The sequence below is a fragment of the Leptodactylus fuscus genome, chromosome 1, assembly GCF_031893055.1.
Source record: "Leptodactylus fuscus isolate aLepFus1 chromosome 1, aLepFus1.hap2, whole genome shotgun sequence".
NCBI classification, from domain to species: Eukaryota; Metazoa; Chordata; class Amphibia; order Anura; family Leptodactylidae; genus Leptodactylus; species Leptodactylus fuscus.
In genome coordinates, this window is record NC_134265.1 from 240,033,254 (window position 1) to 240,047,119 (window position 13,866).

Here is a 13,866-nt window from a genome sequence, read left to right on the forward strand (position 1 = left end):
GCTGGGGTCAATCTAACAGCGGAGGAGGAGGCGGTGGCGGAGGAGGAGGCGGTGGCGGAGGAGGAGGCGGTAGAGGAGGAGGAGGAGGGGGGTGTTCTTCTCGTGTCCCTGCCAGGAATGTTAGGCGGGGAGACGAGGTACATCGGGCCAGTTTGGGAAGCAGTCCCAGCCTCAACTACATTCACCCAGTGTGCCGTCAGTGAAATGTAGCGTCCCTGTCCGCATGCACTTGTCCACGCGTCGGTGGTCAAGTGGACCTTTGTGCAAAGCGCGGAACTAAGGGCCCGCCTGATGTTGAGTGACACGTGCTGGTGCAAGGCGGGGACGGCACACCGGGAGAAGTAGTGACGGCTAGGGACGGCATAGCGAGGTGCCGCAGTTGCCATCAGGTCCAGGAAGGCAGGAGTTTCAACAAGCCGGAACGCCAACATCTCCTGGGCCAGCAGTTTAGCGATGTTGGCGTTCAAGGCTTGCGCGTGTGGGTGGTTAGCAGTGTATTTCTGCCGCCGCTCCAATGTCTGAGAGATGGTGGGTTGTTGTAAAGAAGCGCCTGATGGTGCCTTTGATGGTGCAGGAGAAGGAGATAAGACAGGAACAGGGGAGAATGAGGCAGAAGTCAACAAAGTGGCGGAGGCAGATGAAGTGGTGTCCTGGCTCGTCCTCTGGAGTGCATCGCCAGCACAGTCAGCAGTGGCAGTGGCAGAGGCAGAGGCAGTGGCAGAGGCAGTGGCGTGAACAGCAGGCGGCCTTTGTCCTGCCGTTGCTGCCTGCCACTGATTCCAGTGCTTGGATTCCAAATGACGGCGCATTGAAGTGGTGGACAGGTTGCTCTTCTCAGAGCCCCTAATCAATTTCGAGAGGCAAATTGTGCAGACAACACTATATCTGTCCTCGGCGCATTCCTTGAAAAAACTCCACACCTTTGAGAAACGTGCCCTCGAGGTGGGAGTTTTTCGGGGCTGGGTACGAACTGGAACATCTTGGGAGATTCCGGGTGTGGCCTGGCTTCGCCTAAGCTGCTGACCTCTGCCTCTGCCTCTAGCTACCCTTTTTGGTGCTGCACCTGCCTCAACATCCACACTACTTTCCCCGCTTGACATCCCCCCTGTCCAGGTCAGGTCAGTGTCCTCATCATCCACCACTTCCTCTTCCAACTCCTGTCTCATCTCCTCCTCCCGCACAATGCGCCGGTCAACTGGATGCCCTGACGGCAACTGCGTCACATCATCGTCGATGAGGGTGGGTTGCTGGTCATCCACCACCAAATCGAACGGAGATGGAGGAGACTCTAGTGTTTGAGCATCTGGACACAGATGCTCCTCTGTTAGGTTCGTGGAATCGTGACGTGGAGAGGCAGGTTGAGGGACAATGAAAGGAGCGGAGAACAGCTCTGGGGAGCAGGGACAGTTGGGGTTATTGTTCTGTGAAGCTTGGGAATTTTGGGAGGAAGGAGGACAAGACTGTTGGGTAATAGGAGGAGAGGAGGCAGAGTCTGACTGGCTGCTGGACAATGTGCTGTAAGCGTTCTCTGACAGCCATTGCAAGAACTGTTCCTGGTTCTCGGGCCTAATAAGGTTTGTACCCTGCTGTTTAGTTAATGTGGCAAGCAACCCTGGCACTGTGGAGTGGCGCAATGCTTGCTGCCCCACAGGAGTAGGCACGGGACGCCCTATGGCTTCACTGCTACCTTGCTCCCCAGAACCATTCCCCCGACCTCGCCCACGGCCTCGTCCACGTCCCTTTCCGGGAGCCTTGCGCATTTTGAATTCCCAGTTAGAAATTGGCACTATATACCAGTAGCAAAAATTGTGGGTGCACGTAACCCCAATATATTCTTTGAATTACCAGTCAGAAACTGGCACTATATACCAGTAGCAAGAAATGAGGGTATTTGTAACCCCAATATATTCTTTGAATTCCCAGTCAGACAATGGCACTATATACCAGTAGCAAGAAATGAGGGTATTTATAACCCCAATATATTCTTTGAATTCCCAGTCAGACAATGGCACTATATACCAGTAGCAAGAAATGAGGGTATTTATAACCCCAATATATTCTTTGAATTCCCAGTCAGACAATGGCACTATATACCAGTAGCAAGAAATGAGGGTATTTATAACCCCAATATATTCTTTGAATTACCAGTCAGAAACTGGCACTATATGGCAGTAGCAAGAAATGAGGGTATTTGTAACCTCAATATATTCTTTGAATTCCCAGTCAGACAATGGCACTATATACCAGTAGCAAGAAATGAGGGTATTTATAACCCCAATATATTCTTTGAATTCCCAGTCAGACAATGGCACTATATACCAGTAGCAAGAAATGAGGGTATTTATAACCCCAATATATTCTTTGAATTACCAGTCAGAAACTGGCACTATATGGCAGTAGCAAGAAATGAGGGTATTTGTAACCCCAATATATTCTTTGAATTCCCAGTCAGACAATGGCACTATATACCAGTAGCAAGAAATGAGGGTATTTATAACCCCAATATATTCTTTGAATTCCCAGTCAGAAAATGGCACTATATACCAGTAGCAAGAAATGAGGGTATTTATAACCCCAATATATTCTTTGAATTACCAGTCAGAAACTGGCACTATATGGCAGTAGCAAGAAATGAGGGTATTTGTAACCCCAATATATTCTTTAAATTCCCAGTCAGACAATGGCACTATATACCAGTAGCAAGAAATGAAGGTATTTATAACCCCAATATATTCTTTGAATTCCCAGTCAGACAATGGCACTATATACCAGTAGCAAGAAATGAGGGTATTTATAACCCCAATATATTCTTTGAATTCCCAGTCAGACAATGGCACTATATACCAGTAGCAAGAAATGAGGGTATTTATAACCCCAATATATTCTTTGAATTACCAGTCAGAAACTGGCACTATATGGCAGTAGCAAGAAATGAGGGTATTTGTAACCCCAATATATTCTTTGAATTCCCAGTCAGACAATGGCACTATATACCAGTAGCAAGAAATGAGGGTATTTGTAACCCCAATATATTCTTTGAATTACCAGTCAGAAACTGGCACTATATGGCAGTAGCAAGAAATGAGGGTATTTGTAACCCCAATATATTCTTTGAATTCCCAGTCAGACAATGGCACTATATACCAGTAGCAAAAATTGTGGGTGCACGTAACCCCAATATATTCTTTGAATTACCAGTCAGAAACTGGCACTATATGGCAGTAGCAAGAAATGAGGGTATTTGTAACCCCAATATATTCTTTGAATTCCCAGTCAGACAATGGCACTATATACCAGTAGCAAGAAATGAGGGTATTTATAACCCCAATATATTCTTTGAATTCCCAGTCAGACAATGGCACTATATACCAGTAGCAAGAAATGAGGGTATTTATAACCCCAATATATTCTTTGAATTACCAGTCAGAAACTGGCACTATATGGCAGTAGCAAGAAATGAGGGTATTTGTAACCCCAATATATTCTTTGAATTCCCAGTCAGACAATGGCACTATATACCAGTAGCAAGAAATGAGGGTATTTATAACCCCAATATATTCTTTGAATTCCCAGTCAGACAATGGCACTATATACCAGTAGCAAGAAATGAGGGTATTTATAACCCCAATATATTCTTTGAATTCCCAGTCAGAAAATGGCACTATATACCAGTAGCAAGAAATGAGGGTATTTATAACCCCAATATATTCTTTGAATTACCAGTCAGAAACTGGCACTATATGGCAGTAGCAAGAAATGAGGGTATTTGTAACCCCAATATATTCTTTGAATTCCCAGTCAGACAATGGCACTATATACCAGTAGCAAGAAATGAGGGTATTTATAACCCCAATATATTCTTTGAATTACCAGTCAGAAACTGGCACTATATGGCAGTAGCAAGAAATGAGGGTATTTGTAACCCCAATATATTCTTTAAATTCCCAGTCAGACAATGGCACTATATACCAGTAGCAAGAAATGAGGGTATTTATAACCCCAATATATTCTTTGAATTCCCAGTCAGACAATGGCACTATATACCAGTAGCAAGAAATGAGGGTATTTATAACCCCAATATATTCTTTGAATTCCCAGTCAGACAATGGCACTATATACCAGTAGCAAGAAATGAGGGTATTTATAACCCCAATATATTCTTTGAATTACCAGTCAGAAACTGGCACTATATGGCAGTGGCAAGAAATGAGGGTATTTGTAACCCCAATATATTCTTTGAATTCCCAGTCAGACAATGGCACTACATACCAGTAGCAAGAAATGAGGGTATTTATAACCCCAATATATTCTTTGAATTCCCAGTCAGACAATGGCACTATATACCAGTAGCAAGAAATGAGGGTATTTATAACCCCAATATATTCTTTGAATTCCCAGTCAGACAATGGCACTATATACCAGTAGCAAGAAATGAGGGTATTTATAACCCCAATATATTCTTTGAATTACCAGTCAGAAACTGGCACTATATGGCAGTAGCAAGAAATGAGGGTATTTGTAACCCCAATATATTCTTTGAATTCCCAGTCAGACAATGGCACTATATACCAGTAGCAAGAAATGAGGGTATTTGTAACCCCAATATATTCTTTGAATTACCAGTCAGAAACTGGCACTATATGGCAGTAGCAAGAAATGAGGGTATTTGTAACCCCAATATATTCTTTGAATTCCCAGTCAGACAATGGCACTATATACCAGTAGCAAAAATTGTGGGTGCACGTAACCCCAATATATTCTTTGAATTACCAGTCAGAAACTGGCACTATATGGCAGTAGCAAGAAATGAGGGTATTTGTAACCCCAATATATTCTTTGAATTCCCAGTCAGACAATGGTACTATATACCAGTAGCAAGAAATGAGGGTATTTGTAACCCCAATATATTCTTTGAATTCCCAGTCAGACAATGGCACTATATACCAGTAGCAAGAAATGAGGGTATTTGTAACCCCAATATATTCTTTGAATTCCCAGTCAGACAATGGCACTATATACCAGTAGCAAAAATTGTGGGTGCACGTAACCCCAATATATTCTTTGAATTACCAGTCAGAAACTGGCACTATATGGCAGTAGCAAGAAATGAGGGTATTTGTAACCCCAATATATTCTTTGAATTCCCAGTCAGACAATGGCACTATATACCAGTAGCAAGAAATGAGGGTATTTGTAACCCCAATATATTCTTTGAATTCCCAATCAGACAATGGCACTATATACCAGTAGCAAAAATTGTGGGTGCACGTAACCCCAATATATTCTTTGAATTACCAGTCAGAAACTGGCACTATATGGCAGTAGCAAGAAATGAGGGTATTTGTAACCCCAATATATTCTTTGAATTCCCAGTCAGACAATGGCACTATATACCAGTAGCAAAAATTGTGGGTGCACGTAACCCCAATATATTCTTTGAATTACCAGTCAGAAACTGGCACTATATGGCAGTAGCAAGAAATGAGGGTATTTGTAACCCCAATATATTCTTTGAATTCCCAGTCAGACAATGGCACTATATACCAGTAGCAAGAAATGAGGGTATTTGTAACCCCAATATATTCTTTGAATTCCCAGTCAGACAATGGCACTATATACCAGTAGCAAGAAATGAGGGTATTTGTAACCCCAATATATTCTTTGAATTCCCAGTCAGACAATGGCACTATATACCAGTAGCAAAAATTGTGGGTGCACGTAACCCCAATATATTCTTTGAATTACCAGTCAGAAACTGGCACTATATGGCAGTAGCAAGAAATGAGGGTATTTGTAACCCCAATATATTCTTTGAATTCCCAGTCAGACAATGGCACTATATACCAGTAGCAAGAAATGAGGGTATTTGTAACCCCAATATATTCTTTGAATTCCCAGTCAGACAATGGCACTATATACCAGTAGCAAAAATTGTGGGTGCACGTAACCCCAATATATTCTTTGAATTACCAGTCAGAAACTGGCACTATATGGCAGTAGCAAGAAATGAGGGTATTTGTAACCCCAATATATTCTTTGAATTCCCAGTCAGACAATGGCACTATATACCAGTAGCAAAAATTGTGGGTGCACGTAACCCCAATATATTCTTTGAATTACCAGTCAGAAACTGGCACTATATGGCAGTAGCAAGAAATGAGGGTATTTGTAACCCCAATATATTCTTTGAATTCCCAGTCAGACAATGGCACTATATACCAGTAGCAAGAAATGAGGGTATTTATAACCCCAATATATTCTTTGAATTCCCAGTCAGACAATGGCACTATATACCAGTAGCAAGAGATGAGGGTATTTATAACCCCAATATATTCTTTGAATACCAGTCAGACAATGGCACTATACACCAGTAGCAAAAATTGTGGGTGCACGTAACCCCAATATATTCTTTGAATTCCCAGTGAGACAATGGCACTATATACCAGTAGCAACAATTGTGGGTGCACGTAACCCCAATATATTCTTTGAATTCCCAGTGAGACAATGGCACTATATGGCAGTAGCAAAAATAGTGGGTGTATATAGCCCCAATTCTATTGCTAGGGGACTTGCAGGGTATTTCTGGGGTGAAGGTGGGGGGGCACACCATTGGAACGGGTATCGGGGGTATATATCGGGTATACGGGAATACACTGTCAGTGTATTCCATTCAGGATCCGCGGAAAGCTGGGTTGAGGCGATTGAGCCCGTCAGTGCCACGTTACACTGACAAGCTTCTCCCTGGAATTTAGCTCTTATAAGAGCTGTTGGTTGTCTTCTCCTTCCTATCCTAGCCTGTCCCTGCCTACCCAGAATCTAACCCCTAGCTAACTGGACGGAAACCTCCGTCCCCGGTGAATTGCAAGCTCAGAATGACGCGAAGCTGGGCGTCGCTGTTCTTTTAAATTAGAGGTCACATGTTTTCGGCAGCCAATGGGTTTTGCCTACTTTTTTCAATGTCACCGGTGTCGTAGTTCCTGTCCCACCTACCCTGCGCTGTTATTGGAGCAAAAAAGGCGCCAGGGAAGGTGGGAGGGGAATTGAGTAATGGCGCACTTTACCACGCGGTGTTCGATTCGATTCGAACATGCCGAACAGCCTAATATCCGATCGAACATGAGTTCGATAGAACACTGTTCGCTCATCTCTAGTGCTAATAGTTAGAGATGAGCGAACAGTGTTCTATCGAACTCATGTTCGATCGGATATTAGGCTGTTCGGCATGTTCGAATCGAACACCGCGTGGTAAAGTGCGCCATTACTCGATTCCCCTCCCACCTTCCCTGGCGCCTTTTTTGCTCCAATAACAGCGCAGGGTAGGTGGGACAGGAACTACGACACCAGTGACGTTGAGAAAAGTAGGCAAAACCCATTGGCTGCCGAAAACATGTGACCTCTAATTTAAAAGAACAGCGCCGCCCAGGTTCGCGTCATTCTGAGCTTGCAATTCACCGAGGACGGAGGTTTCCGTCCAGCTAGCTAGGGCTTAGATTCTGGGTAGGCAGGGACAGGCTAGGATAGGAAGGAGAAGACAACCAACAGCTCTTGTAAGAGCTAAATTCCAGGGAGAAGCTTGTCAGTGTAACGTGGCACTGACGGGCTCAATCGCCGCAACCCAGCTTTCCCAGGATCCTGAATGGAATACACTGTCAGTGTATTCCCGTATACCCGATATATACCCCCGATACCCGTTCCAACGGTGTGCCCCCCCACCTTCACCCCAGAAATACCCTGCAAGTCCCCTAGCAATAGAATTGGGGCTATATACACCCACTATTTTTGCTACTGCCATATAGTGCCATTGTCTGACAGGGAATTCAAAGAATATATTGGGGTTACGTGCACCCACAATTTTTACTACTGGTATACAGTGCCAGTTTCTGACTGGGAATTCAAAGAATATATTGGGGTTACAAATACCCTCATTTCTTGCTACTGCCATATAGTGCCAGTTTCTGACTGGTAATTCAAAGAATATATTGGGGTTACGTGCACCCACAATTTTTACTACTGGTATACAGTGCCATTGTCTGACTGGGAATTCAAAGAATATATTGGGGTTATAAATACCCTCATTTCTTGCTACTGCCATATAGTGCCAGTTTCTGACTGGTAATTCAAAGAATATATTGGGGTTATAAATACCCTCATTTCTTGCTACTGGTATATAGTGCCATTGTCTGACTGGGAATTCAAAGAATATATTGGGGTTACGTGCACCCACAATTTTTGCTACTGGTATATAGTGCCAATTTCTAACTGGGAATTCAAAATGCGCAAGGCTCCCGGAAAGGGACGTGGACGAGGCCGTGGGCGAGGTCGGGGGAATGGTTCTGGGGAGCAAGGTAGCAGTGAAGCCACAGGGCGTCCCGTGCCTACTCCTGTGGGGCAGCAAGCATTGCGCCACTCCACAGTGCCAGGGTTGCTTGCCACATTAACTAAACTGCAGGGTACAAACCTTAGTAGGCCCGAGAACCAGGAACAGGTCTTGCAATGGCTGTCAGAGAACGCTTACAGCACATTGTCCAGCAGCCAGTCAGACTCTGCCTCCTCTCCTCCTATTACCCAACAGTCTTGTCCTCCTTCCTCCCAAAATTCCCAAGCTTCACAGAACAATAACCCCAACTGTCCCTGCTCCCCAGAGCTGTTCTCCGCTCCTTTCATTGTCCCTCAACCTGTCTCTCCACGTCACGATTCCACGAACCTAACAGAGGAGCATCTGTGTCCAGATGCTCAAACACTAGAGTCTCCTCCATCTCCGTTCGATTTGGTGGTGGATGACCAGCAACCCACCCTCATCGACGATGATGTGACGCAGTTGCCGTCAGGGCATCCAGTTGACCGGCGCATTGTGCGGGAGGAGGAGATGAGACAGGAGTTGGAAGAGGAAGTGGTGGATGATGAGGACACTGACCCGACCTGGACAGGGGGGATGTCAAGCGGGGAAAGTAGTGTGGATGTTGAGGCAAGTGCAGCACCAAAAAGGGTAGCTAGAGGCAGAGGCAGAGGTCAGCAGCTTAGGCGAAGCCAGGCCACACCCGGAATCTCCCAAGATGTTCCAGTTCGTACCCAGCCCCGAAAAACTCCCACCTCGAGGGCACGTTTCTCGAAGGTGTGGAGTTTTTTCAAGGAATGCGCCGAGGACAGATATAGTGTTGTCTGCACAATTTGCCTCTCGAAATTGATTAGGGGCTCTGAGAAGAGCAACCTGTCCACCACTTCAATGCGCCGTCATTTGGAATCCAAGCACTGGAATCAGTGGCAGGCAGCAACGGCAGGACAAAGGCCGACTGCCGTTCACGCCACTGCCACTGCCTCTGCCACTGCCACCACTGACTGTGCTGGCGATGCACTCCAGAGGACGAGCCAGGACACCACTTCATCTGCCTCCGCCACTTTGTTGACTTCTCCCTCATCCTCCCCTGTTCCTGTCTTATCTCCTTCTCCTGCTCCATCAAAGGCACCATCAGGCGCTTCTTTACAACAACCCACCATCTCTCAGACATTGGAGCGGCGGCAGAAATACACTGCTAACCACCCACACGCGCAAGCCTTGAACGCCAACATCGCTAAACTGCTGGCCCAGGAGATGTTGGCGTTCCGGCTTGTTGAAACTCCCGCCTTCCTGGACCTGATGGCAACTGCGGCACCTCGCTATGCCGTCCCTAGCCGTCACTACTTCTCCCGGTGTGCCGTCCCCGCCTTGCACCAGCACGTGTCACTCAACATCAGGCGGGCCCTTAGTTCCGCGCTTTGCACAAAGGTCCACTTGACCACCGACGCGTGGACAAGTGCATGCGGACAGGGACGCTACATTTCACTGACGGCACACTGGGTGAATGTAGTTGAGGCTGGGACTGCTTCCCAAACTGGCCCGGTGTACCTCGTCTCCCCGCCTAACATTCCTGGCAGGGACACGAGAAGAACACCCCCCTCCTCCTCCTCTACCGCCTCCTCCTCCGCCACCGCCTCCTCCTCCGCTGTTAGATTGACCCCAGCTACGAGTTGGAAACGTTGCAGCACTGGCGTTGGTAGACGTCAGCAGGCTGTGCTGAAGCTGATCAGCTTGGGGGACAGACAGCACACTGCCTCCGAGGTGAGGGATGCCCTCCTCGATGAGACGGCAATATGGTTTGAGCCGCTGCACCTGGGCCCAGGCATGGTCGTTTGTGATAACGGCCGGAACCTGGTAGCAGCTCTGGAGCTTGCCGGACTCCAACATGTTCCATGCCTGGCCCACGTCTTCAACCTAGTGGTGCAACGTTTCCTAAAGAGCTACCCCAATGTTCCAGAGCTACTGGTGAAAGTGCGGCGCATGTGCGCCCACTTTCGCAAGTCGACAGTAGCCGCTGCTAGCTTAAAATCTCTCCAGCAACGCCTGCATGTGCCACAACACCGGCTTTTGTGCGACGTCCCCACACGCTGGAACTCAACGTTTCAGATGTTGAATAGAGTGGTTGAGCAGCAGAGACCTTTGATGGAATACCAGCTACAAAACCCTAGGGTGCCACAAAGTCAGCTGCCTCATTTTCACATCCATGAGTGGCCACAGAGACCTTTGTGACATCCTACGGGTGTTTGAGGAGTCCACAAGGAGGGTGAGCTCTGAGGATGCGATGGTGAGCCTTACAATCCCGCTCTTGTGTGTTCTGAGAGAATCCCTGATTGACATCAGGGATAACTCAGATCACACAGAGGAGTCAGGGATAGCATCCGATCCGTCACAGCTGGAGAGTAGGTCCACACATCTGTCCGCTTCATCGCGTTTAATGGAGGAGGAGGAGGAGGAGGAGGAGGAGGAAGAAGAGTTGTCCGATGATGTGATGGTGATACAGGAGGCTTCCGGGCAACTTCGAATCGTCCCATTGTTGCAGCGCGGATGGGTAGACATGGAGGATGAGGAGGAAATGGAGATTGAACTTTCCGGTGGGGCCAGAGGAGTCATGCCAACTAACACTGTGGCAGACATGGCTGAGTTCATGTTGGGGTGCTTTACAACCGACAAGCGTATTGTCAAAATCATGGAGGACAACCAGTACTGGATCTTTGCTATCCTTGACCCCCGGTATAAAAACAACATCTCGTCTTTTATTCCGGTAGAGGGGAGGGCCAATCGCATCAATGCTTGCCACAGGCAATTGGTGCAGAATATGATGGAGATGTTTCCAGCATGTGACGTTGGCGGCAGGGAGGACAGTTCCTCCAGTAGGCGACCAAGTTCTCACGGTCCACACAAACGAGGGGCACACTGTCTAAGGTCTGGGACACCTTGATGGCACCCCCTCGCCAAAGTGCCGCCACAGAGGGTCCTAGTGTCACCAGGCGTGAGAAGTATAGGCGCATGTTGCGGGAATACCTTTCCGACCACAGCCCTGACCTCTCCGACCCCTCTGCGCCCTACACGTATTGGGTGTCGAAGTTGGACCTGTGGCTTGAACTTGCCCTATATGCCTTGGAGGTGCTGTCCTGTCCTGCCGCCAGCGTCCTATCTGAGAGGGTGTTCAGTGCAGCCGGTGGCATCATCACTGACAAGCGCACCCGTCTGTCAGCTGAGAGTGCCGACCGGCTCACTTTGATAAAAATGAACCACCACTGGATAGAGCCTTCATTTTTGGGCCCACCTGTGTAAAGCACCCCAACATGAAACTCCATGTCTGTACTCAACCTCTCCAATTCCTCCGCATCCTCATACTCATCCACCATAAGCGTTGCACAATTCTGCTAATACTAGGCTCCCTCCAACATGATTTCCCCCAACTCTGCTGGTTAGAGGCTCCCTCCACCCTGATTTCCACCAACTCTGCTGGTTAGAGGCTCCCTCCACCATGAATTTGCCCAAACTGGGCTGGTTAGAGGCTCCCTCCACCATGAATTGGTCCAAACTGGGCTGGTTAGAGGCTCCCTCCACCATGAATTGGTCCAAATTGGGGTTTTTAGAGGCTCCCTCCACCATGAATTGGTCCAAACTGGGGTTTTTAGAGGCTCCCTCCACCATGAATTGGTCCAAACTGGGCTGGTTAGAGGCTCCCTCCACCATGAATTGGTCCAAACTGGGTTTTTAGAGGCTCCCTCCACCATGAATTGGTCCAAACTGGGGTTTTTAGAGGCTCCCTCCACCATGAATTGGTCCAAACTGGGTTTTTTAGAGGCTCCCTCCACCATGAATTGGTCCAAACTGGGGTTTTTAGAGGCTCCCTCCACCATGAATTGGTCCAAACTGGGGTTTTTAGAGGCTCCCTCCACCATGAATTTGCCCAAACTGGGCTGTTTAGAGGCTCCCTCCACCATGAATTGGTCCAAATTGGGGTTTTTAGAGGCTCCCTCCACCATGAATTTGCCCAAACTGGGCTGTTTAGAGGCTCCCTCCAGCATGAATTGGTCCAAACTGGGGTTTTTAGAGGCTCCCTCCACCATGAATTGGTCCAAACTGGGGTTTTTAGAGGCTCCCTCCACCATGAATTGGTCCAAACTGGGGTTTTTAGAGGCTCCCTCCACCATGAATTGGTCCAAACGGGGGTTTTTAGAGGCTCCCTCCACCATGAGTTTGCCCAAATTGGGCTGGTTAGAGGCTCCCTCCACCATGAATTGGTCCAAACGGGGTTTTTTAGAGGCTCCCTCCACCATGAATTTGCCCAAACTGGGCTGTTTAGAGGCTCCCTCCACCATGAATTGGTCCAAACTGGGCTGTTTACAGGCTCCCTCCACCATGAATTGGTCCAAACTGGGTTTTTTAGAGGCTCCCTCCACCATGAATTGGTCCAAACTGGGGTTTTTAGAGGCTCCCTCCACCATGAATTGGTCCAAACTGGGGTTTTTAGAGGCTCCCTCCACCATGAATTTGCCCAAACTCTGCTGGTTAGAGGCTCAATCCACCCTGATTTTCAAAACAAATGTTGGTGCCAACCTCAACTTACTACAAGGGCCAAATTCACTGCTGGTGACAAGCTCTCCTCACTGCAAGTGCCAAATACACATGTTTCAAGGTGTTTTCCTACTGTCAGAGAGGTGGTATTGAGTGTGTAAAGTGTGTAGTTGTTAGGCTGTGATGTTGGGGTAATAGAGGGTCTTTGGTGTGTTAGATGCCCCCAGACATGCTTCCCCTGCTGTCCCAGTGTCATTCCAGAGGTGTTGGCATCATTTCCTGTGGTGTCATAGTGGACTTGGTGACCCTCCAGACACGGATTTGGGTTTCCCCCTTAACGAGTATATGTTCCCCATAGACTATAATGGGGTTCGAACACACGAACAGTGAGCGGCTATTCGAATTTCGAACCTCGAACATTTTAGTGTTCGCTCATCTCTACTAATAGTTACAGAATAATGTTAAAATTCGATTGTACATTTGCAGTTTTGGCATTAAGCAAAAATCTAGAAAATCCAAACAAAAGTTTCAAACTCTTATGATCAACATCATACGTATGTGAATGACGCATTTTTTTCAAAGCAACTCTCTGCCTGAACAGGGACTTGAACCCTGGACCCTCAGATTAAAAGTCTGATGCTCTACCGACTGAGCTATTCAGGCTCTACAAAATATAATACTGTACCTCAAATCGGAATTAATGTACATGTGAATAGATCTGCTTTAACCCCTTAACGACCGGCCCATAGGGAATCTACGTCGGCACTAACAGGTCCTTCCTGACTGCCCTATAGGTAAACTACGTCGGGCAGTCAGGGAAGGATTCCCTGTCAGTGCCGACGTAACTGGAGCGGATCTTAGCTGTATCTGACAGCTAAGACCCTGCTCCATAACCCCCCATCGGAGGGGTCTCCGATGGGGGGGTTTTAACCCCTTCAGTTCCGTGATCAAATATGATCACGGAACTGAAGCGGTTCCGTGATGGTGCCGGCGGTATCGGCACC

The 13,866-nt window shown here is 47.3% G+C and overlaps 1 non-coding gene across 1 annotated transcript; it reads right to left on the bottom strand.

Moving 5' to 3' along the window:
• Nucleotides 1–13,452: 13,452 nt before the first annotated feature.
• TRNAK-UUU (transfer RNA lysine (anticodon UUU)) lies at nt 13,453–13,525 on the bottom strand. Its single transcript has one exon. It is a non-coding gene; the product is annotated as a tRNA-Lys (tRNA).
• Nucleotides 13,526–13,866: the final 341 nt, after the last annotated feature.